This window comes from Caretta caretta, chromosome 11 (assembly GCF_965140235.1).
Source record: "Caretta caretta isolate rCarCar2 chromosome 11, rCarCar1.hap1, whole genome shotgun sequence".
In the NCBI taxonomy this organism is placed as follows: Eukaryota; Metazoa; Chordata; order Testudines; family Cheloniidae; genus Caretta; species Caretta caretta.
In genome coordinates, this window is record NC_134216.1 from 41,957,886 (window position 1) to 41,983,300 (window position 25,415).

At 40.5% G+C, this 25,415-nt stretch overlaps 1 pseudogene; it reads right to left on the minus strand.

Moving 5' to 3' along the window:
• Nucleotides 1–383: 383 nt before the first annotated feature.
• LOC142068502 (dynein axonemal heavy chain 9-like) overlaps nucleotides 384–25,415 on the minus strand; it is a 33,106-nt pseudogene continuing 8,074 nt past the window's right edge.

Sequence of the window (25,415 nt, forward strand, 5' to 3'; positions counted from 1 at the left end):
AAGAAAAATCCCACCACTAATACACTCTGGGAGGAAAAACAGATAACTACTACATGAGAATTTATATAAAACTTCTTCTGACATGTATTTACATCATTTTAATGTAGGAAAATTAGGGGGAGAAACACCCTTTGCAGCCCTCATTTTTATTTGCTTTCACACGAGTATTTTCTTATCCAAGTCAGGTCTTTAAAAAATGATATTTAGAGAAAATGGGATGGGAAGCACCATGGATGTACCCCTCCCCAGCTCCACAATCCATCTGTGCACATGCACACAATAAACACTTTTGCTCTAATGGCTATGGGTCCTCTAAGACCTGACACCTTCAGAAACATTTCTTGTCATTACATCCGATCATCACAGGATGCTGACTTTCTGTATCACCACTTGATGTGGAGACCTGCAATGATAGCCAGCAGAACCGCTCCTTCCTCATTTTGATCTACTTTAAGCACTGGTAACATGTAGAAGAGATCTGGATCATGTTTCTCTAGGTGCCTAAGGATAATAAAAGTCAATACCACAGGTTATATGATCTGGAGAAATAACTAACAGGTAAGATATGGATGACTAGAACATCAGAAAACATCAAATCAGGAAATATGGAACTTTTGTTTTGTTGTTGGCCAGATTACATCTTTATTGGAAGTGGAGGACTCTGGATTGTCTCATATTAGATGGCAACCACTAGCTCACCTTTCTTATTTTCTTAAAATCTCTTGAGAGATTTTAAGTGATGCTGGCATTTCCCCCTCTGCTCGGATACCTTTAACAAGCACAAATCAAAAGCAATCATCAGGATCAGCTAAATGGCACCCAACACATTGTACTGAATTGTAGGAGAAGCGAAGGAACTTGCAAAATGAAAATGTTACAGGTCTAATCTGATCCCTATAGCCAACATCAGTTGCTAAATCAAAATGAAATTAGCATTGTGAAAACAGAGAAGGGCCTTTGCAAGGACAACATGATCATGATGCCTTATGAAGGAATTCCACAGCACAGTATATACTCTGTGGCTAGATATATTTCCATGACTCCATCTATCCTTGCTGCTTTCCCCCTCTAGATCTGCAAAATCATCCTATTTACTTTCTATGGAGCTATGTCTACCATCATGCCCTCCATAATGAGAAAAACAGGAATTATTTCTCTTTCCAAATATAGGTGTCCTTGTAAGAACTTTCACCAATTTCCTCACTTTCCCAGGCCATTTCTTTGATGCACCTCTTCTTTCTTCCTGTCTCAATTCAGGCAGATTTCTTCACTTCCTACCCCTGATATTGTTCACCAACTTGAAGAAATCGCTTCTCCTATTTACCATCCTGTGTTCTTTCATCTCTCATGCTAGCTGGTTCAGGTGGGTCTTCCTGCTTGCTCTAAATCTTCTTCCAGCTCATTAGTCCTCTACTGCACCTTTGATCTTCATCTTTTTCACCTTTATGCTTGCCTTTAGTGTGCTTTCTGATATCTGTGGCTTCCAGAAAACCTTTTCCCTTAGCACGACAGTACTTTTGCTTTCTTCTGTGACCATCTCCACATGACCCTCTAACCCTACAGTACTTTTTGTTATTGCTGTAAACCTGCTCACCTTGTACTTTGCTTGCAGGTTTGCCTTCATTGGCTTCTGAGGGATCAGGCTATTTCCTTTGTCCTTGCCTGATCATGATGTGCTAGCTTTTTTCTTCAGCCCATGAGGCATCCTCCTTTGTTTGCTCTTGTACACCGTCCTCTGGGCCATTGATTCCAGAGCTCTACTAAGATATAATTGATCATATTTCTCTCTTCCCACTTAGATTTCACCCAGTGGCCAGCATTTCCTGTCTTTTCTTATCAGCTGTTTCTATCATGTACAAGTTATGGTTCTTATATTTTACAAATTGACATATGGAGAATGATGGTATTGTGTTAAAAGAACAGGAGTACTTGTGGCACTTTAGAGATTAACAAATTTATTAGAGCATAAACTTTCATGGGCTACAGTCCACTTCATCGGATGCATAGAATGGAACATATAGTAAGAAGATATATATATATACATACAGATAAGTTGGAAGTTGCCATACCAACTGTGAGAGGCTAATTAGTTAAGGTGAGCTATTATCAGCAGGAGGAACCCCCGACACACACAAAAAAAACTTTTGTAGCAATAATCTAGATGGCCCATTTGGACAGTTGACAAGAAGGTGTGAGGATACTTAACTTAGGGAAATAGATTCAACATGTGTAATGACCCAGCCACTCCCAGTCTCTATTCAAACCCAAGTTAATGGTATCTAGTTTGCATATTAATTCAAGCTCAGCAGTTTCTCATTGGAGTCTGTTTTTGAAGCTTTTCTGTTGCAAAATTGCCACCCTTAAAATCTTTTATTGAGTGACCAGAGAGGTTGAAGTGTTCTCCTAACGGTTTTTGAATGTTATGATTCCTGATGTCAGATTGTGTCCATTTATTCTTTTACGTAGAGACTGTCCAGTTTGGCCAATGTACATGGCAGAGGGGCATTGCTGGCACATGATGGCATATTCACATTGGTAGATGTGCAGGTGAACAAGCCCCTGATGGTGTGGCTAAAGTGATTAGGTCCTATGATGGTGTCACTTGAATAAATACGTGGACAGAGTTGGCATTGGGCTTTGTTGACAAGGATAGGTTCCTGGGTTAGTGTTTTTGTTGTGTGGTTTCTGGAGAGTATTTGCTTCAGGTTGGGGGGCTGTCTGTAAGCAAGGACTGGTCTGTCTCCCAAGATCTGTGGGAGTGAGGGATCATTTTTCAGGATAGGTTGTAAATCTTTGATGATGCACTGGAGAGGTTTTAGTTGGGGGCTGAAGATGACAGCTAGTGGCGTTCTATTATTTTCTTTGTTGGGCCTGTCCTGTAGTAGGTGACTTCTGGGTGCTCATCTGGCTCTGTCAATATATTTTTTGCACGTGGGTACTGTAGTTAGATTACCAGGCAATGGACTCAATGTACCAGGAATTTAAGAAATACATTCACCCACCACTGCTTCCTAATTCAAGGTCACCTGAAATTCCTCACAGATTATGAAGTAGGAAAAGGTATTTTATGATAGCAATTCCAAGTTCATGTTACTTTTGTTAATGCCTTGGAAGATCTAACTTCTCTGAAAGAACTGTGGGGTATTATTTCTTTAGATATTTTTATTGCTGGGGGAAAACATTCTTTCTTAGCAAGTTTAAGAGACAGAAATCATCTCCTTTATGCCCAGCAGTGCAAGATTCCCCACGTTGTCCTGGCAACGTACTTTAAACTAATCTGAAGGGTTAGTCTAAGACTAAGAGGACAAGTCAATCTCCAGGTCCATTCAATACTTGACTCTTTATTTAGACTACAATGAATGGTGATGGTCATTCTGGGGTAGTACAGACACGCTAGGAACTGAACTGAACCCAATTAATTTGAAACTGGTGGAACTTATCAGTGAAGACTCATAGAATAAATTGCTTCAATTTAATTTTTAACAATAGCACAATATTAATTGAAAGGTTAACTCTCAGGGCTTAGGATGTTAACATGATGGAGACCTTAATAATACCAATATTAATTTCTTATGATTTTGTACCTGACAGAGTTTTCAGAGAGATTTGAAAAAGTATACATAGGGAAGGCATAAATTGGTAAATAGCACTCAGTCATAAGAAGCCTAACCCAACACCCACTGAAGTTAGTGCAAGTCTTTCCATTGACTTGGATTGGGTTCTAATTATTTGGCAACAGCATGTCCCTTCTACTAACACTAGCATGATGAAATGGTTTATTAGCAAGGAAAATGGTTTCAATTCGAGGTAGAATGAACGAACACCTCAGATCAACAGGAACTGGAGCATCTTGTCATTGCTTCCTCGGGCCCCAACCACTACTTATTACCCCTACCTGCTCAACTGCTTCCAGCTCTCTCATGCTACATCCTACTACGCCAGAAGGAGAATGAGGAAATCATTATTTTAACAAGTCTATCAAGTGAGCAGCAGAAACTGGGGTGCTGTAAAGCTCTATATTTCTATAGGCCATGGATCCATGACCAGACTTGGCTCTGGTTTTGTCTTGACAAAGTTCATACATGATGACAGAGCTTTGCTACCCCCAAAATGTAGTTACGTGGGGTAATCTCTGGTTTTAATCATCCACTCATTTCTCTACAGGTCTTCATTTACTATCAGTCACTCTAAATAAAAGACATATATAGAATGAGGTAAAATAAATGTATTCTTTTAGCAGACTCATTTGTATCTAATGTTTGTTGTAGTGGTCTTTACTGGACATCCTTCCATATATTAACAGTAAGATGCTTTTATCTGTGGCAAACAATCTTGCTCAATTCTTACAGAACACCTCCTGCCCTGAACCCTATCCAAAATTCTAATTAACCAGGAGTTCATATTTTCACACCACTCGGCAGTTTGATTATGTAAGTGCTCATTCAATGCACTAAAGACCTTAATCACCCCCTTCAAAGCACATGGCTCTATATAAGGCCTCCCATGTCTGAAATACATAAGGATCATCATCATAATAGTGTGGCAGCTGTGCTTTCTGCAAGCCAGAAAAGTTAGTTCTGAATACAGCAGACACACCTCAGCTACTGTCTACCATCTGCCTAGTTATTGGGTAGACAACCACAGCAGACCAACACAGCTGCTCCTGACAATGTGAAAAACATCAGTACTTCCTTAAAGGCTTTGGCAATGTGGATAAACAATTTCAGTGAAAAGAATATTTAAAATTGCTTCAAATTTTCACTGCAACTGCTATTATGCCTCATACCACAACAAAGTGATTATGCTCAGTCAAATGGATTTTGTTCAGCAACTGTAACAATTTTACGCATTTTTGCAGAATACCAGTTAACAAGGCTAAAAGACCATTGTCCTGGACAAAGAGCTTTCATTATAGACACACTAAAATAATTACTGAGGTCTTCTATCCTTTCTTTTCTATGAAGTAAAATGTTTTTTCACTCTCGAGAGTTACTTTGGGCTGCATCTTGCACTCTTTACCCAGCCACACTCGAAGTGTTTGAGGTTTCTCAGAAAACCCTACTTTTACATAAGTGACCCAAGTCCCAATTATTAAGGCTGAGCACACCATTTTCAATTAATAATTCAACATATGTCACCATTTTTTTGCTCTCCATGTTCTCAAATTGACAGATAGAATTCTTGAACTGAATCAGTATTCCTCCAGGAGTATTCTGGGGGTGGTGTTCTACGTGTGGTAATGGTGTTGGTGGGGGTGAGGCAGGCCAGCAGTGTTCCACGCTACAGGTTTCTGCCAATGGGCAACTGTCACTCAAAAAGAACAGGTCATCATGTTGTTGCATGTACAACATAAGGGATGAAGTAGGGCAAATTTTGAAGAGAACAGAACAGATTTTGTTTAGTAATTTTTTAAAAAAATTAGTCTTATATTAAATTTCATAAGCTCAAAGAAATTTAGTACTGCCAGTGGTCCAAGTGTCCCAGACAGCCATGCATTACAATATTCAGTATCAGATATGGCACTATTTTATTAAATAGGAATACACAAGGTCAGAATCTCTATAGCTTGTGAGGTTCTATGACCCCATTGTTAAAGTTCCTGGGTTCTGATCTTTAAACACTGTCCTTATCTAGCAGTAAGAGGAGTAAGCACAAACTGAACATCACAAATGTTTACAAGACAGTCTCCCTGGTCCTCATCCCATCTGTGGCATAGTTGTGATAGATTGGTGAATGCTTCTCCACTGGAAATATCCAGGGTAAAAAAATGAGAGTTGCATAAATTACATAGCCCAGCAAGTGTGATTTGAAATCTAATTTTTCTTATATAGTGATCTCAGGGTTTTGTTTACATTTGCAAACTTTAAGCATAACTTAGAAGTTGTGGCAGATTTACACATTTTGCATGCCCTTCTCCCTACACAAACCTGTTGGATACAACTATCCAGAAAGAGCCCATGTAGCAATCAGGCTGTTCTGCCAAGAGACTGCAAAACATTTTCTGACTATCCCCCAGTAATTCCTTTTAGGAGACATCAGTGAAAAGTCTTGTGGTGAAAAGCAGTTTGACGTGGCCACTGGAGGATTTGTCTTGTATAAGGGAATCCTTGGGTTGTGCAGACTCACCGCACCTCCTATGACACTCCCCTATGTGAAGTGTCCAGCTGTACCGTACTTAGCATTTCACAGAAAACGTATGTTTATTCCCATGAAGCCTTTCCACCCCCTGGATCCTTTTGCTCTAGCCCCTGACTAGGGAGGCAAAACGGCCAAATTCTGCCCTCACCTCCAACAGGTTCAACCCCACTTAAGTCAGGGCACAATTCAGCCTTCTAAATCATACACTCTGAAAAACTGCAGCTTTCTTCAGATTGGCTGATTTTATGTCAGGACTGGAGGCTCATTATTGCAGTTTTATTCTGGTGTTATTGCTCCAGTAAAGTAGCACAAGAAAAGGTTAAGTTAAAAAAAAAATCACTTACTAGGATAGTGGGCTTTCCCTCCAAGTTCCCACAGACTTTAGCCCTGGCCTAGATCAACAGCCATCTACATCTAGTCTTCTCTTCCTTCCTCCCCCTTTTTTTGGTGGGAGAAAGGGGGGCTATTCCAAGAAGAGAAATGGGAAAAGACTAAGGGACAACCTGGCCAAAAGTGAAATGGAGTCTGAAAACATAACACAACTGTTGTATTATCTTCCATACGCTTTTAAACTTTCAAGCTATCTAATAAATGTACATGTTTATACTAATTGTTAGCAGATAGTAATTGGAGCTAGATTAATGAGAAACCTGCTGTCACATTACAGCATACATTTTTAAAGACATCTTTAAACATTTGAACAAAGTATCTATATATATTTTAAATGGCATTTTTAACTGGTAAATGTAATTATTTAACTGAAGCAAAAAAAACGATAAAATTGATTGAATCAATATATTCTGTCATTGCCATACATAAAAAGAAAAGGAGTACTTGTGGCACCTTAGAGACTAACCAATTTATTTGAGCATGAGCTTTCGTGAGCTACAGCTCACTTCATCAGATGAAAGCTCATGCTCAAATAAATTGGTTAGTCTCTAAGGTGCCACAAGTACTCCTTTTCTTTTTGCGAATACAGACTAACACGGCTGTTCCTCTGAAACCTGCCATACATAAGCATCCAAAGTACCTTTACAACAAATGAAAGTATTCTTTATTTTATGCTTTTAAAAATGCATTAGGGTAATTGCTGTGCAACAAATTACCTTCTTTGCTTTGAGCTTGGGTACAACATCCCTAGAATGTATATCAAGTGTGCATACTGTCATGATTCTGTGACTATCACTGGAGTGAGTTCCCTAACAGCATGTTTATAAGGGCATTCAGTTGAGCAATCTGCAATATAATTATATTTCAATGGAGATATTACACTGTGAGGGGAAAGAAAACCTATTATATGTCAAGTGCTAAATGGAGCAGTTCTGGTACCAAGACACATTTATTGGTGTTTTTAATCAAAGCAAATAACTTTTGCAAACTAATAATGGTATTGTTTTCTTACCATTTTAATTTGCTTCTTTAGTAACAAAAATACACTCTGCAGCTAGTGGCCATTACTTCATTTCCAAATGAACAAACACTGGTTTGCAGTTTCATTTGCACTACTACATCATCTGTGTGCTATGTGGTTAACTTATTAGGTGTTTAACATCTAACACATAGCATAATATTATTACTACATTTGGAAATGAATATGAATTATTTTTGTCACAGCTGCCATAAAAAAAATTATGTGTTTTGCCCTGATTCTCTAACAGTAAGCCTGCTTTGTGCCAGACGAATGGTGAAAAGCAGGTTGATCTGGCCACTGGAGGATTTGCCTTGTATAAAGGAATCCCAAGGTTGTGTAGACCCACCACACCTCCTGTGACACTCCTCATCCCACCTGCTGCTATAAGGAATGTGGCCTGCAGACAGAGGGTATGGCTCAGACACCCCTATTCCCCAAAAATCCCTGCCTTTTGTAACTCCTGAGGGCTATTGGTAGATGGCACAGACTAGAGCAGACTGAAAACTGCTCTAATTTATCCCAAGGAACCAGATCAGCACAGGATGTCTATCATCAGGGCATAAGGTGGCTTAACGGCACCTTCACACTCTCCCCATCCTGAGCTGCACAGAGAGCTCTTTGGGAGCAGCCCAGCATCTGGGCCTATTGTCTGCACAGATAAGCCTAAGCACAAGTTGGGAAGTCCAGATCTTAGCACAATATATTTTCTATGAAATATAAAATTTTGGCCATTGTGAACATTATGGTGGCTGATGGCAGAGCTTTTTAAGTTTGGGAACAGCGGCTTTCAAACTAGCTTTCTACAAAAATATGATTAAACACCTCTTTGGCCCAGCCTTCCTAATGTACTGAGGCCCCGACGCTGCAACGAGATCTGAAAAGGCAGACCCTTGTTGTGCCCACGCAGAATCTCCCTGGAGTCGAGGAGAGTTTGTGCAGATACAAGGGTCTACACAGGACTCATTACAGGATCAGGATTACATGGCAACCCATCCCACAAGGGAGAGGAATGTCCACAGAACTAACCAAAAAACATATTTCTTCAGGTTAGCTTTCCCTCAGCTCACACACTTTACAATGTATAGTACCAAGTTGAGCTCCTTATAATCCCTACCATTATTAAGAAAATGATTTTAGTGAATTGTATCCAAAGACACAGCAGTGGATCACTGTTCATATTACTCAAAGATTGCATATAATTTGGCCTCACTGAAACAATCTCTGCTCTGAAAAGGTTGAACTCTGGGCTATTATGAAGACTAAATTAACTCTCATCACTCGAGTGAGTGATCCATTCACACATCAAGGTCAAAATCAGTAGTTGAGCAGCATGGGAAAGCTGACACTGTAGCTGACTCACCTACACTTACTAACGGATAAGGCTGTATTATTTTCTCAGCCAGCAGGGATTTCAATGTAAACATAAAATTAACCATTTGCTGTGAAAAACAAAAACGTTGGGAAAATGTAAAATTCAGCCGTTCCACTTTTTCTCTTAACTGCACTATTTAGCTAAAAGCCTGAAAGATTTCAATTTGTGATTGATCTTGCTGAGAAAGGTATGAAAGCACAGGAGGCAAATGAGGGTAGGACCTTGGTTGGTTTCTACTTGGAGTCTCTTAAATTGAGCCTGAAGATCAGACAATTGATAGCACTAGGGAGGGAGAGAAAATAGGGAAGAAAAGAAGCTAGCAGGAATCAAGGACCAGCATCTCCCAAAGAAAATAATACTTTCATCAGGGAAAGAATAGGGTCAGGTCTACCTTCTTACTTTTAAGTTCCATTCTCTTTTCACACCCCATATTAGGGCTGATCGACAAATGGAATTTTCATCTCACAGGAAATTCTAATATTTCATCTGATTTCATCCTGAAAGGGGACCAAAAAGAGAGACAGATAGATTAAAAAAATTTATAAAACAAAAAGTTCCAAAAAATTTCAACATCAGAAAAGTCAAAACATTTAGTTTCAGATTGAAATTAATCTCTGCATGTCCCTGAGCTGCTGCTGTGCCTTATGAGAATTGTAGTTTCAGGTTTCTCATGCCCCCACTCTTTCTTATGGGCCTTGCTCACTGGTCTCCGATGATTCATTGTTATGTCTCTGTGGCTGGAACTCCCATGATGTATCATATCCATTCAATCACAGGGAGAGAGCACAGTGCATCGTGGGAAATATAGTCCAACCAGGAAGCAGGGCCCATAGGGGAGAATGGGGAGCCGAAGAAACTACAACTCCCAGTAGGCACTGTGCTGGCTTAGGCAGAGATTAATGTCAACCCAAAATAAAATGTTTGATTTTCCTGACAGAAATTTCAGCCAAAAAGAAATCAATATTTTCCTGCAGAAAATTTTGGTGATACCCTCTTTGCTGATGGAGAAATGTTTTGTTATTTTTTTTTAGATAGATTAGATAGAACCAGACCAGCCTCCACTTCTGCTCTCAATACTTTAGTCTGCAGGTCAGACTCTTAAATGTTCCAGTTGCCTTGGGGTGACTAAACCATTCAAGGCTTGTCCACTTGTGCCGATTAAACTAAGTTAGCTTCCTAAACTGATTTAGTTATTTCACTGCAAGTTGCATATCCATGCTTTTATTTAGAAATAAGTCTCCACACACCAAAGTAACTGAATCTGTTATAATTATATGATCATTAGAATTAAATAACCTTTGGTTACAAACTCCTCTTCTGTACTGTACATTCCCACTGCCATTTGTATTTCAACATTCTCGTCAAATTGAAGGTCACCCACAGTGTCAAGCAGCTTCAGCAAATGTCTGGTAATCTGTTGATATGCATTAAAAAATTGCAGCTAGAATAAATTTCATTTGGACACCAACAGTAATAGAAGAACAAAATCATGAAGAATGAAAAGTTTGCCTGCAATGGGTCACTTCCTTCAGAAACTATTTCCACTAAATCCATTGCAGAGACAAAATACAATCTTGGAAAGCTGATCTCTTGGCCTCCAAATAGTCTGCTAAGGATTTCTTACAAAGCATGCGTCTATAAACACAAGCATATAAGGCAACAAATATATTGCCAGTTATTGTTACTTATTAGTAATAACACCTCAAGGAGGAGGATTGTTATTGTGGCACACAAACTAGTCTAGTGTCAGGAAGTCTTGATTCTTTTGTCGTCTCTGCCACAAACTTTCTGTGTGACCTTAATGTTTAGAACACATTTTGCTTTCCTCAGATAGACGACGTTATAAAACTGCGAAGAATTTTCATTATCTTACAGTTCTATACATCTTCAAAGCACTTTACAAGCAATTAAATAATGAATTAATCCTTTCAACAGCCCTGGGAAGTAGGTAAGTACGAACTCCATTTTGCAAATGGGGAAACTGAAGGAGAGGGAAGTTAAATGATATGACTAAGCATGCACAACACATCAGAATTCAAAATCAAAACCAGGCATTCCTTCCTTCCTGCACTGTGCATGGAGCTCTATGAAAGCTTTGCGAATAATTCAGAAAAAAAAAAAAGACACATTTTGTCAATGATCTCCAAACTGATCACATTTCTCAGGTGGATTTCCACGAGTTCAAATTATTCACACATTAACTTCTGCAGAAAACTCTTGCTCTGTACTTTTTTCAGGAGAAGTTCCTTGGCCAATAGTCCACATTTGAAATTCAAATATTTTGATTGTGCAAAAAGATAAAATGCTATGACTCTGTTCCTTGATTGGAGGAGTGTAACACTTGGAGGTAAAATACTTGTGATTTCATATTCAGCACTTGTTTTCAGAGGAAGGATGGTCCAGCGGCTAGGACCCCTGCCTAGGACCCAGGTTCAATTTCCTTCTCAGCCACAGGCTGTTGACTTTGAGTTAGTCACTTAGTCTGTGTCCCAGTTTGCCATCTGTACACTGGGGATAATAGCATTTCCCTACATCACAGGGCTATTGTGAGGATAAATGCATTAAAGATTTTGAGGTGCCCAGATGTTATAGCAATGAGTACCTAAGATAGAGATATTTTTCTACGAACATTGTGCTATTAGTTTAAAATTCATTCTTTCGGCAAAAATTCATGCCAGTAAACTCATCTACCAAAATATTTATAAACCAAACCCAAATGTGGCTAAAACATGAATGGAACAAAACTTGTTTAAAAAGTGGGCAAATATTTGTGGAAAACTTCTGTGGTATCCACCCAGCCCTGATCTCTCAGATATGCATCTTCTATCATTTCTTTACCATTTACGCATATAAGACTTGGTTTCTGCAGCCACTTTATATGCAGGTATTCCACTGATTTGATTGGGAATTCTACTTGTGGAACATACTGAATATAGGAGAATCTAACCTTTGTTGAAGATGTTTAATTTTTCAAGCAACCCCATCTGGTCTATTATTTCTATTACTTTTCTTGTCTTCAATCACCCCAGCCATAAGCTTGTAAGCTGACTGTGAAGAGTTACAAAGGAATCCCACAAAACTGGGTGACTGGGCAACAAAATGATAAATGAAATTCACTGTTGATAAATGCAAAGTAATGCACACTGGAAAAATAATCCCAACTATACATACAAAATGATGGGGTCTAAATTAGCTATTATCACTCAAGAAAGATTTCTTGGAGTCATTGTGGATAATTCTCTGAAAACATCTGCTCAGTGTGCAGCAGCAGGCAAAAAAGCTAACAGAATGTTCGGAACCATTAGGAAAGGGATAGAAAATAAGACAGAAAATATCTTGCCACTATATAAATCCATGGTCTGCCCATACCTTGACTACTTCATGGAGTTTCAGTAGCTCCATCTCAAAAAAGATATATGAGAACTGGAAAAGGTACAGAGAAGGACAACAAAAACGATTAGGGGTATGAGACAGCTTCCATGTGAGGAGAGATTAAAAAGATTGGGACTGCTCAATTTAGGAAAGACAGAACTAAGGGGAGATATCATAGAAGTCAATAAAATCATGAATGGAGCAGAAAAATCAAATATGGCAGTGTTATTTACTCCTTCACATAACACAGGAACCAGGGATCACTCCATGAAACTAATAGGCAGTAGGTTTAAAACAAACAGAAGGAAGCACATTGCCAGAGGATGCTGTGAAGTCCAAAAGTATAACTGAATTCAAAAAAGAATTAAGTTCATGGAGGGTAAGTCCATGAATGGATATCAGTCAAGATAGTCAGGGACACAAAGCCATGGTCTGGGTGTCCCTAAACCATCTGATTGTCAGAAGCTGGGACTGGACAACAGGTGATGGATCATGTGATAATTGTCTTGTTTTGTTCATTCCATCAGAAGCATTTGGCATTGACCACTATCGGAAGACCGAATACTGGGCTAGATGGATCATTGGTCTGACCCACTATGGTCATTTTTATGTCACTTGCATTCTCAAAATGTTTTCATTCATATACTTTTTTTAAAAATTATGATCTAAAAATAGTGAATGAATACAGAGGCATCCAGCAGTTTCTCAATGGACACTTGATTACATAGAATCATAGAATATCAGGGTTGGAAGGGACCTCAGGAGGTCATCTAGTCCAACCCCCTCTCAAAGCAGGACCAATCGCCAATTAAATCATCCCAGCCAGGGCTTTGTCAAGCCTGACCTTAAAAACTTCTAAGGAAGGAGATTCTACCACTTCCCTAGGTAACGCATTCCAGTGTTTCACCACCCTCCTAGTGAAAAAGTTTTTCCTAATATCCAACCTAAATCTCCCCCACTGCAACTTGAGACCATTACTCCTTCTCCTGTCCTCTTCTACCACTGAGAATAGTCTAGAACCATCCTCTCTGGAACCACCTGTCAGGTAGTTGAAAGCAGCTATCAAATCCCCCCTCATTCTTCTCTTCTGCAGACTAAACAATCCCAGTTCCCTCAGCCTCTCCTCATAAGTCATGTGTTCCAGACCCCTAATCATTTTTGTTGCCCTTCGCTGGACTCTCTCCAATTTATCCACATCCTTCTTGTAGTGTGGGGCCCAAAACTGGACACAGTACTCCAGATGAGGCCTCACCAATGTCGAATAGAGGGGAACGATCACGTCCCTCGATCTGCTGGCTATACCCCACTTATACATCCCAAAATGCCATTGGCCTTCTTGGCAACAACGGCACACTGCTGACTCATATCCAGCTTCTCGTCCACTGTCACCCCTAGGTCCTTTTCTGCAGAACTGCTGCCTAGCCATTCGGTCCCTAGTCTGTAGCTGTGCATTGGGTTCTTCCGTCCTAAGTGCAGAACCCTGCACTTATCCTTATTGAACCACATGAGATTTCTTTTGGCCCAATCCTCCAATTTGTCTAGGTCCCCCTGTATCCTATCCCTGCCCTCCAGCGTATCTACCATTCCTCCCAGTTTAGTATCATCCGCAAATTTGCTGAGAGTGCAATCCACACCATCCTCCAGATCATTTACGAAGATATTGAACAAACCCGGCCCCAGGTCCGACCCCTGGGGCACTCCACTTGACACCGGCTGCCAACTAGACATGGAGCCATTGATCACTACCCGCTGAGCCCGACAATCTAGCCAACTTTCTACCCACCTTATAGTGCATTCATCCAGCCCATACTTCTTTAAATTGCTGACAAGAATACTGTGGGAGACCGTGTCAAAAGCTTTGCTAAAGTCAAGAAACAATACATCCACTGCTTTCCCTTCATCCACAGAACCAGTAATCTCATCATAAAAGGTGATTAGATTAGTCAGGCATGACCTTCCCTTGATGAATCCATGCTGGCTGTTCCTGATCACTTTCCTCTCATGTAAGTGCTTCAGGATTGATTCTTTCAGGACCTGCTCCATGATTTTTCCAGGGACTGAGGTGAGGCTGACTGGCCTGTAGTTCCCAGGATCCTCCTCCTTCCCTTTTTTAAAGATTGGCACTACATTAGCCTTTTTCCAGTCATCTGGGACTTCCCCCGTTCGCCACGAGTTTTCAAAGATAATGGCCAATGGCTCTGCAATCACAGCCGCCAATTCCTTTAGCACTCTCGGATGCAACTCGTCCGGCCCCATGGACTTGTGCACGTTCCAGCTTTTCTAAATAGTCCCTAACCACCTCTTTCTCCACAGAGGGCTGGCCATCTACTCCCCATGTTGTGATGCCCAGCGCAGCAGTCTGGGAGCTGTCCTTGCTAGTGAAAACAGAGGCAAAAAAAAGCATTGAGTACATTAGCTTTTTCCACATCCTCTGTCACTAGGTTGCCTCCCTCATTCAGTAAGGGGCCCACACTTTTCTTGGCTTTCTTCTTGTTGCCAACATACCTGAAGAAACCCTTCTTGTTACTCTTGACATCTCTTGCTAGCTGCAGCTCCAGGTGCGATTTGGCCCTTCTGATTTCATTCCTACATGCCCGAGCAATATTTTTATACTCTTCCCTGGTCAATGTGCTTCTTGTAAGCTTCTTTTTTATGTTTAAGATCCGCTAGGATTTCATCGTTAAGCCAAGCTGGTCGCCTGCCATATTTACTATTCTTTCGACTCATCGGGATGGTTTGTCCCTGTAACCTCAACAGGGATTCCTTGAAATACAGCCAGCTCTCCTGGACTCCTTTCCCCTTCATGTTAGTCCCCCAGGGGATCCTACCCATCCGTTCCCTGAGGGAGTCAAAGTCTGCTTTCCTGAAGTCCAGGGTCCGTATCCTGCTGCTTACCTTTCTTCCCTGTGTCAGGATCCTGAACTTAACCAACTCATGGTCACTGCCTCCCAGATTCCCATCCACTTTTGCTTCCCTCACTAATTCTTCCCTGTTTGTGAGCAGCAGGTCAAGAAAAGCTCCCCCCCAGTTGGCTCGTCTAGCACTTGCACCAGGAAATTGTCCCCTACACTTTCCAAAAACTTCCTGGATTGTCTATGCACCGCTGTATTGCTCTCCCAGCAGATATCAGGAAAATCCTATACTACTTATGTGAAACCAAAACAGTTTTAGTGCAGTGGACTTAGCTTACAATTCTGTATATTGTTTGAAAATAGGGCAAGATGTTCCATAGTTACATCATGTCCTTCACTGCAATTGATTATTCAAGAGCAATAACATTTCAATACCCCCCAATCTCTTTGATACTGGGGTGACAATCCAAAACACGAAAATAACATTCAATAACTCTTGAAAATCCTGGATAATACAAAAATAAACCATTGCCTGACTGTCTTGTAATGTCTCTTCGAGGTTTTGATCAGATTACACCAAAGGAGTGCCTGTGCTATGATACTGTTCGTATGAAATGTCCATGACACACTAGATCGGGTTAATCTCCACAAGAACCTGTGAAACATCAGAGGTTCAGTTTGTCATCTACCTTTTCATAAGTGAATTATTATTGTACAACGCTGACTGCAGCTATGTCCTCTATAGCCATTTCTTTCACGGCTTCATCCACAATATTTTTACTTCATCTTCCACTCTGTGCAGCTGAAGAGCTAACAGGACCCCTAATGTGGTGTCTTCGTTCATGACATCCCATGCCAAGGAAAGCTGAGGAAACAAGGTGTTTCTGAGATGCCAATATACACCTAAAAATTCTACAGCTTAATCAACGTTCCTTTTAGTTTGCAATGCCAGAACATTTACCACTGTTGAATTCATAAGTTGTTGCCAATGCCTGTTCCTGATGGCAGGGTTCTGAAGGGATTCACAGCCCAAAAGAAAGCCAACAAATTTTAACAGTTGATTCTAAACCCACATTAACATCCCAGGTCTGAATTTCTTTATCAAGGGTCTTCATTTGTTAGGACATAATCACAAAATGGAAAAAAAAGAAATGTGAACGTTATTGGACTCTGAAGGCTTCATACACTATGGGTCAATTTTTCAAAATCATTCTGGGCCAGATTTTCAAGAGCTCAGTGCCCACAATTGAGTTTATATTTTCAAAAGGCCTCCAATTCCCTGCTAGACACCTACATAAAGGGCAGATATTCAAAAGTGAGCAGCACACTTTTTCTGGCTCATATTTATGGCGACTAATTACTACACTTGTTTGCCGCATCGTATCTAGGAAAATAAGTAAATTAAAATTATTGAAATCTTAAGAACTAGTAAATAGTCTCTCATAATTTTAGATGCCTTTGACAGCCTTGCAAAACAAACATGTAAAACCAACCTAGACATATTCTATTCATTTGCACTTACCAGGATAATGAAAAATATTTTATTCCCTCAATGTGCCCCAAGGAATTGGTATACAGAATTTTGCAAGGTTCCCATGTTTTGCTTTTGTGGAGCTAGCATGTGTATCTTGAAGCTTGTCTGCTATGATGTCTGTGTAGTTTTCCTGATAATCTGTACAAAATATGGGTTTCAGAGGAGATTTTCAAAAGTACCTAATGGTTTTAGAATCACAAATCTCATGGAAAGTCATTGGGACTCTTACTCCTAAATTTCTAAACTGCTTTCAAAAAATTACCCCTAAGGACCACTGTTGAGCTAGCTACTGGTACAATATAGGGCCCTTAGAATGCGAGAGATTATTTCAAGTAGTAACACAATATAGTAATTGGGGAAATGATCCCCTCTGCAAATCTTAAAAAGAAAAGGAGTACTTGTGGCACCTTAGAGACTAACCAATTTATTTGAGCATAAGCTTTCGTGAGCTACACGAAAGCTTATGCTCAAATAAATTGGTTAGTCTCTAAGGTGCCACAAGTACTCCTTTTCTTTTTGCGAATACAGACTAACACGGCTGTTACTCTGAAATCTGCAAATCTTCTGAGCTACCTATCCCATTTGCTCAACACATTTCTTTCCATGGAATTTTCATCCAGTCTTTAATATTCATGTAAAAAATAAAAATAAACACAATATTGGCTATAAACACAGACTGCAGCAGCTGAAGATGAAAGCAGGTTTCTGTATAAATACATATAATGAGCAAATGCAACAAAATAGTTTTCAAAATTTAAAACCTAATCATGCTGAAATATAATCTGAGGATTTATATTCTTGATTGTGTGCTAAAATACTCTGTGTGTTATAGAAAGAGAACACTCCCTAAATTTCAGAAGAGCATGAACCAAAATTCATTCTAACACATGTTCTAACCCTCAGCACATGGATAATGCTCACCTGAAAACGATTGTGAATCCCAACATGTTCACAGGGAATAGTTTGCAAGCACACTAGAGGTAGAAATTTGTTGCATAAACTCTTCAGCAAATAATCCCCATTAACCAATAGATTGCTGGAAAACAGGATGGGTTCATAAACAATTTTTTGAAGTCACCAGCAGTGGAATGGGATGGGGGAAGGACCCTGATAGTGGTATAAGCTAAGCAGGGCCTGCAAAATCACGCGGGTGAAAAGGGGACCTTCAAGAGCTGTAACTAGTTCAGTTGACGACTGTCAAATGGTTACTCTTTCCTCTGGGTTTGAACTGAAAATAATGCGGGGACGTGGTTGAAGAAAATGCACTTTAGATGAAATGTAAAACTTACCCCTTTGCGGTAATTTAATTTACTTTATCTTTGGGGCAGGGACCATCATTTGCAGGGGAGGGATAGCTCAGTGGTTTGAGCATTGGCCTGCTAAACCCAGGGTTGTGAGATCAATCCTTGAGGGGGCCATTTAGGGATCTGGGGGAAAAATTGGGGATTGGTCCTGCTTTGAGCAGGGGGTTGGACTAAATGACCTCCTGATATTCTATTCTATTCTAAAATTCAACACTGATGTAAGCAAGCATTAAATCCGTGGCAGTCAAAAAAGCTATCCCCCTTTATATTGAAGCTGAATTTGGTCTAATAGCTTTAGAGCTTTAAAAAGAAATTAAGATAAAAGTTTGACACATCCACATAGCTGCAGATAAGGTGGTAATACTCTTTTCACACTACACTGTGCCTACTTACTGCAGCACATTCTGTACGATACTATTGTATCACCCAGTTTGGAGAAGCCTGAAATAAACGGATATAAGGAGATTTATGGATGCTCTCTCAGCTCTGATTTCCTTGTTTAAGATTAAACATTAATCTAAGTGAATGTAGGGTTTAAGTATTTTCATGGATTTTCTTATTTAACAACACTCAGACAAAAAGGAAAGCTCTCGCTAGAAGCATCTAAGGGCTTGTCTACAGGGGGAAATTGACCAGCATAGCTATTCCAGAATTAATGTTCCACTATAGCTATTCTGGAATAACTCCCCATGTAGACACTATTACGAAATAACTTGACTTTATTCCAGCATAATTACTCTGCTCTGGAAGTGGGGTAATTATTCCAGAATAAAATCCACACTGGGGCATTATTCTGGAATAGCTAAATTATGTGGAATTATAGTGTAACTGTTTTTCTGGAATAGCTATGCCAGTCAATTTTCCCTTTGTAGACAATGCCATATAAAATTTACCTATCAGTGTGTAGCAAAAGGACTTAAGATTAAAACCACACAAGAGAGTATAACAGCTCCTCAGGGTCCATTGCAATCTACAGTATAATGCAAATAAATACTTAGGGACTCAAACAAATGTCTTATTGACATAATAGGCCATAATGGCTCTGAATATGTATCTGTTTTGTCATGGCCTAGGAATTTTACTTCTTAGCATGTAGATTATTAACACAATAGACCATAACGATTCCAGGCTTAGAGCTGATGCTCTCCATTTTATCAAGGCCTACTTAAGCACTCCTTGTGTGGATTCTTGACATGATTGACTATAATGGTTTCTTCAGAAACATTCTTTATCAACATCTCCCCCACCCTTGTCTATTTGAATTAGACAAGACATGTAGGGAAAAAAGTTATTATGGAAACAAGAGTTTAACTGGCTTTGAATACATTCTTGCTCTTCTTCTATTCAAGAAACTAAAACTATTCTTGGTACATTACGCAGGTGGGTAAGTGTTTTAATTTTTGCCTTTCTGTGAAGCACCAGATGTAGGCTTAATTGCTGGACACAGAACACTGAAGTTGGACCAATGGTCTGTTCCAAAGAGGTGGAAAAATTAGATGGGCCAAAATGTGTGTCTGCAGGTAGAGAACAGTTCAAAACTATCATTTTGCCTGGCCCTGATTCACAGATGTCAGAGAGCATTACATCTTGAAAGACTATTTATGATGGAAACAATAATCGCTATATTATGTCAAGAATTATACAAAAAGTTTTTCTTCAGGTTTCATTTATGTTATTTAATTTCTTGGGTTTTATTTACAAAACTTATTTTAGGCTGTAGAATTTGCACATCCACAGCTTTGCATGGGCAATTTTTGCTCACTATCACTGGTGCATACAAATGAATTTACATATAAACTACACATTCATAAAACCCTCACTGTGTGTGCATATGGGGTGCAAACAGGTTTTAGATTCTATCATCAGTATAGAAATGATAGTGTTCAATAACTATGCAAGCACATTTAGACTCGTCTTAACTAGAAAAGGGTGTGTTTTTAATTCATGTCAGCTAAATTGAGTTAACTATCCTAGTAAAGACAAAAGCAAATTGTAGTTTTCATATAAGTGAGCACATGGCACTAAAAATTATGGGGGAAGCTTAGTCTTTAACTTGGCCTGCTAACATGTGAAAACCACAAACTGCCATGTGTCTACTCAGATTTTTACCGCAACTGAGCTAACTTGAGTTAAGAACAGATGTTTTACTTCGTAACATCACAGTCTTAGACTCTCTTCAAAAAATTAACCCTGGAAATTAGTGGAATTGCAGAGATTATTAATCTCTTCAGAATTCAGACAGGTGCATGTACCTAGCTTTTGTGAGAAGAGGAGAAGCTGTAACGTGGGTTGTAGCAGGAAGAGCACCAAGACAGAGAGTTCAGATCTGGATCTGAACTGTCCCATAGTTTGGGGATGTAAAGAGCCACGGTCTGGTTTGGATCCATCTCTAAACTGTTTAGCTATTTTGGATTAGACCAGCACAGCCCGGAATAGGTGCTCACTATTTCACAGGGAGTTCAAGGAAGGATTAGGGCTCATGCTACTCCCCTCCTGCACAGAGGAATTGCACAAGTTGCACAGTCCTGTCAGACGATGCAGCCCATGCCACAGGCTTGCTTCACTGGTGGATGTGCAGGGGGGAGGGGACAGGGCTATGACCTAATCTAACCTCTTCTATTTGGGGAAATGTGCACTCCAGGCATATCCCTGCACTCCTCCTAGTTACTGCCCTGGCCCTTGCATGGCTCATATAGCAGAGTAGCAACTCTTCTATGGTTAAGGCTGATATAGTCTGAGGGAAAGCCCCTTACCACAACCAATCTTAAAGCTAAATAGGACTAGATGGAGCACAACCTTTGGAGGGCCAGGGCCAGTGTAACCCAAACCAGCTCGACGAAGCTCACCAATATGGTTCTTTTCTGTCTGGACCCCATCACACCACTATGTAGTCATCTGGGCCCTATTCTCCAATCACAGGCTACGAGTCATTCCCATTGAACTCAAAAGGGAGTTAGTTGTATCCTGTGGCTGAAGAATCAGGCTCCTGGATTGGTAGCTGCTTCTACGTGAGGCAGTCCTTTTTCCTATTCAGCATTCCCACTCTTGTCAGAAAGAATAAATAGATTAGAGAAAAGGAACAGTGTGATGCTGGCAGACCCGGTGCCAGCTCATGACAAGCCTCACTGAACAGTGACAAATACACAGCTGGAAACAAGTCTGGCTCACCCAAGTGTTAGTATTGTTAAAATAGATATTAGAAGTTATAAGAGTGTGTTTAGACTTTATGAAATACTTTTGGGATGCTGCATGTATTAAGCCTACTTACAACATCTGTAGCCAGTGTTATAAGGTAATGTTTAAATGTTTGCTCTGTAACTATAAAAACATTCACTAAGACTGTAAATCTCCCACAGTCAGGGGAGAAGCATTACCACGTGTGAAATACGAGTTTTCCACAAGAGGCATTATCTCCTCCCCTACGAAAAAAGGTCTAGACATCAGCCAAGCCATTGTTGACAAAAGACTTTGTTGATTGCTTCTCTCACACCCCTGAAGAGGGTACGTGCAAAGCCCTTGTCCCATTACAGCTTGAACACTGGGGAAAAGGGAATAAAAATACCTGTTAAGGATAAATTGTTATCCCTGTGCTGAGTGAAGACAGAGGGGCGAAGATGTCTAAGCATAAGCATGGGGTCCCCAGCTGTTTAGCTTGGGTTAGCCCTAAAGGACATACAGAGTTCAGAACTTATTACAGAAGTTTTCTATTATCTTTTGAAACCTAAGGATGTAACTCATTTGTAGGGCCCTACCAGATCCACGGTCCATTTTGATCAATTTCAGGGTCATAGGATTTTAAAAATCATAAATGTCATGATTTCAGATATTTCAATCTGAAATTTCACAGTGTTGTAATTGTAGGTTCCTGACAACCCATTGTAGAAGGGGTTGCCTTACTGCTACCCTAAGTTCCCACTAAGCTATGCGACCGTACAGCAGGCTATCAAGGACCACACAACCAGGGAGAGGCCCCTCTCCCCCAGCCCCAACCTCGGAGCTAGGGTGACCAGATGTCCCGATTTTATAGGGACAGTCCCGATTTTGGGGTCTTTTTCTTATATAGGCTCCTATTACTTCCCACCCCCGTCCTGATTTTTCACATTTGCTGTATGGTCACCCTATCCGGAGCTGCCACGGCCAGGGAAAGGCACCTCTCCCCCGGCTCAGGCTGCTATGGTGAAAGGGCTGGGGGTGACCTTTCTCCCCTCTGCAGCCTCAGGGAAGCCTGCACCTCAAACCCCTCATCCCCAGCCCCACCCCTCGCCCCCCCAGCCCCAACCCTCTGCCTCAACCCTGAGCCCCCTCCCGCCTCTGAAGGCAGAGCTGCCACCAGCAGCAGCACAGAAGTAAGGATGGCCTGGTATGGTATTCTGGGCTGCTGCCTTCAGAGCTGGACCCTCCGTCAGCAGCCTCCACTCTCCTGCCACCCAGCTCTGAAGGCAGCAGCGCAGAAGTAAGGGTGTCACAGTATGGTATTGCCACCCCTTGCTTCTGCATTGCTGCTGATGGGGCTCTGCCTTCCGAGCTGAGCGCCTGGCCAAAGGCCGTCGCTCTCCGGCCACTTAGCTCGAAAGGCAGCGCAGAAGAAAGAATGGCAATACTGCGACCCCCCTAAAATAACCTTGTGACCCTCCTGCAACTCCCTTTTGGGTCAGGACCCTCAATTTGAGAAACTCTGGTCTCCCCCATGAAATCTGTATAGTATAGGCTAAAAGCACACAAAAGACCATTTTTCACGGTCCGTGAAGCATTTTTCATGGCCGAGAATTTGGTAGGGCCCTATGCATTTGTGTGTATGTTAATCTGCTTTAACCTTGTAAATAACTTATTTATTTTTCCTAGTTAATAAATCTTTAGATTGTTTATTATATGATTGGCACAAATGTTGTCTTTGGTTTGAGATCCGAAGTACAGTTGACCTAGGGTAAGTGAATATTATTATGACTTTTGGTGTAAGGGACAATCTATCACAGAGACAAGCTTTCCCAGGTGGCAAGATTGACCAGAGTGCCCCAGGGGACTGTCTGTGACTCCATGTTAAGGCTGTTATAGTAATTTAGGAGTTCACATTTGTTACTGGGTTGGTGAAATCCAACTATAGAACATTCAACAAGTTTGCAGTTTGTGCCCTGTTCTTTGACAGTCTGCCCTGAGGTAGGCACTCTCAGTTGTGAGCCACTCTAGACAGTTTAACGAACAAACAGAACGAGAGTCTCCCTCATAACATTACTATTGCTACCCTGAGATATCAGTTTTTAGGAGTCAGAAACTTTGAATCTTTATGAAAGTGAAGGAGAGATGCTGGAAGCTGAAGTCAGTCACTGCACAATCTTTCATCACACAGCTATGCCTGCATCTCACCATAGCAAGGTGATAATTGTATCAGACTATGTGAGGCTTTTGTCCTAAAGGCAGATCCCCTTATTCTTCCATTTAACTATTATGTACGTACATACTCATACACAGTACAGATACGCACACACCCGTGAAGCAAAGACGAAAGGACAGAAAAACTTACCTTTTAATTCTTTTCTGAATGCTCATTACTGAGAAGTACAGAATCCCTATTTTTCTAAACATCAGATACAGAAACAGATCATCATCAGCATATTGATTTATTTCTCCAGCATCTGTTATTTAATCATTTTTTATTACATGTTCATTCAAAAATATACCAGTTTTTCTCATTTGAATAATGTCTTAAAAAACATGCAGTGACTACATGGCACCAAATAAAAATTAATCCCATTCTATTTCTAAGGGTTTATTAATTCTTTAAAAAAATGGTCGAAAGTACCCCTAATTCCAACTAAATCAAACCACAACTCATATCATGAAGTTCTCTCTCCTCTTTTGTTAAGTGAAGGAGGAAGTAAGAATTAAGATTAGTGCCTGTATTTCCCATTCTGAACACAACTGCAGAGATGAGGCCTTACCTGTACAAAAACCACCATGTCCCACACAGACTTCAGTAGAATGACATCGGCATGGATTGTTTCAGCTGTTTATATTCTGTCATACTTACTTCAAAAAGGTCTGCAAGTTTCCTGAAGACTTTTTAACTCAACCTCCAGTTTTGCAATGTCTTTAGGGGTCTATAAGAATGTAATTTTAGAACATCTTACCAACAATGGACTAATGCTTTGCATATACTTTTTAAGAGACTCTAGACTGGTTTGCCCAGAATTCTGCTCCATCTGTCTACCTTTCTATGTCATGAGCAGGTGTCATGAAGACACACCAACTGGTGGGGATAGGAAAATGACCTACATCTCATCCCAGAGTAAAGGGGAAGATCAGTACATCACACTGAGGTGTTTCGACAGGAAAAGAAGTCATTCTTCCAATATATTCAGTGCCTACCCCTGAGAGAAACATTATGGGGAGGGTGTAGATGGCTTCCCCATTGTACTGGGTGTGCTCCGCACAAACATAAGGACAGGAGAAGGGGACAGGACTCACCATTTCCTCATCCCTTTGGCAAAAGGTGCACCTCTAGCGATATACAGAGGGTCTAACAAAGATGTAACGCTCAAGAGTACCAGTAAGAGATGGATATTTATTTCCAGATCCCAGCCACATGACATATGTCACGGACACAAAGTGTTTCATTCCTGTCATGCAGCTGAGTCAGTAATTACCAACTCCAGCGACTACTTTTACAGTTAGAGTTGTTCCCGTCAAGTGCAGAGATGGCAATTGTGACTGACCCTTGCACTGAGTATACAAGAGGCATTACCCCTCCCAACTCCCAGTTTCCCTGCAAGGGCCAGTCAGTCTGGTACTCTGTCCCATTATAATCAGATACATGCTTCTTACCTACTCTGAACCAGAATTTGGCCCAGGAGCTTGGAAGGGGTGGGGTTAAACAAATACTTCCCCCCTCACCCCAATGAAAAAAAATAAATCAAGACCTGAAGCCCAGTTCTCCCAAGCAACCCTGGAGCAACAAACCAATGGGAGGGGGGAAATGCCGACATAACAACAGTCGTCCACTTTTAGGTTTTATATCATAACCAACCTTGCAATTAAAATTTATTTTAAAAATCAGGAACATACTTCAAGAGCAACATTTTAAAAGAATGAAACTAGACTCTCCCTCTCCAAACCTACAGATTACGGTATTTTGAGGAAGAAATTCATGTCACCTTAATTTACAAGTTCAGAAAAAGATTTGGGAATATTCTTCAAGTCAGTATTTCCTCACACTGGTCTAAAGATCTGTTTTAAAATGATAAGCCCATTTCTGGGTCATATTATTTATTGTTACACTGTAAAGCACTTGGGTGCTTGAAAGAATGGGCTATGTACATCAATAAATGTTAATGTATGCTGCATACTGACCGCAGGCTGCAACTATGTTTCCCAGACTGTTTACAGTGATGGAAGTTTCACAGTAATTTGTAAAAGCAACAGATATTTTTACCTTATC